Genomic DNA, 1,745 nt, shown 5'->3' on the forward strand with positions numbered 1-1,745 from the left:
AGTTTATACTAGTTAATTCAAGTACCCCTAAATATAACTAGTCAACTCTACTTACGTTCAAGTGTTTAGTGGGAACAGGAGGAATGCGCTGGCCCCTTTCCAGGCTCGCACTGAAGGAAGAGGGGCCCTGTGCCTGGGAACACTGGGACATGGCTTCCATTCCAGCTTCACCTGTGAGGGGGGCGCAGGGCAGGGCGAGGCAGGGCCTGAAGCCTGTGATCGTTCCTGGTGACTTTCACTGAACTCAGCCCAGAGCCTGGCTCCTGAGCAGCTGAGGCAGGGGTCTTAGTTTCAAGGTGATCCCAGGGAACCCCAGTAGGGGAGAGGCTGTGAGACAAGAGGAAGGTGTTTAGTCTGCTGGGGCAACTCTGGAAAAGCGACACACTTCAGAGAAATTTCCAGCCCGAAATGATGACTGACAGGATGGCTTACATACCCCATCCTGTCAGTCATCCATTTAAGGGCTGCGGGGAAAGAGGCGGATTAATTTCCCCTGAACTTTTTGGTCACTTTTGGCGCTCTAGAGAGGAAGACCCCAGGCACAGAAATGCAGATGTCGGAGATGTTGGGTGTTAGAGATCCAGAATGCCTAAAGCAGCAGTAAAGGCCAGTTGATGAGAAAGAGCATGTGTGTGTTTGGGGGGAGAGAGGGAGCGGGGACAGCCCTGAACTCAAGGAAGGGAGTGCACAGAGCCATGCGCATGTGACCTGCTGCGCCTCTGACAGCTGCTCACTGCTAGAACCAGGACAACCCTTGTGGAGGCAGGAGCAGCACAGGTGTGACTGGCAGGTGGGCCAGGCCAGGTACCAAGAACCCAGAGCCCACCCACCACCTTCCAATCCCAGGATTTCCTTTCCTAACAGGCACTTGGGAGAGGGTACCCCTGGAGGGACAGGAACCCTTCTCGGATGCCAGCCTCCCAAAGGAAAGTGCTGACTTCGGGTGGAGTGGGGTCATGTTTGGGTCCCGTCTGCAGGTCAGGGTGGAAGGGCCCCATGGCCGCTGCTTCTGATTAGCCTGGCTCTTCTGAAGATACTTAGCTCCTTTTTCTGGCAAATTAATTAGGTCCCCTTTTATTGTGAATGTTGGACAGTCTAACCCAAACTGGTCTGAGCAAAACAAGAACATACTGCCTCCTATAAAAGTCAAGAAAGAATTCTGGTTCAGTTGTGGCTTGTTCCAGGGGCTCAGGCCATGGCCCAGAACCATGTCTCTCTCTGCTTTTGCAGACTCAGTTCCATGCTCAGGCAGGCTCCTTCTACAGGAGGCCAGGTGGCTGCAGCAGCAACAGTCCCACATGCTGAAGGTCAAGTCTGGCAGGGAAGGCAGCTTGTCTCCCAGCAGTAAAGGGCCTACCATCGGGCTCTGAGTAGGTCCTATGTCCCTCCTGGAACCCATGATCTGCTCAGGGGAATGCAGTGCTCTGATCAGCTTTGGACTTGAAGGTCCAGCCCATTGAAGGTATGAGGGCTAAGAGTAGGGAAAAGACAAACACAGTAATTTTTTGATAACCTGTTACCAAAAGAAATGGGAGTGGATGGTAGGCAGCTATAAACAGCAGACATCTACTCCAGATGGGTTTGGGCCCGTGACCAGGGCCCTGATGCTATCCTCCACCTCTCCCCACTCCCCTCCACCCGCCCCCACCCCCCATAACCCTACGGAGTGATGTCTGGATAACCAACAAAGGATTCACAGTAGCTGGCAGCCATAGCTCCTAGTGGTTTGAATTCCTCAAAGCAGT

Source organism: Myotis lucifugus, unplaced genomic scaffold, assembly GCF_000147115.1.
Source record: "Myotis lucifugus unplaced genomic scaffold, Myoluc2.0 scaffold_3, whole genome shotgun sequence".
Taxonomy (NCBI): Eukaryota; Metazoa; Chordata; class Mammalia; order Chiroptera; family Vespertilionidae; genus Myotis; species Myotis lucifugus.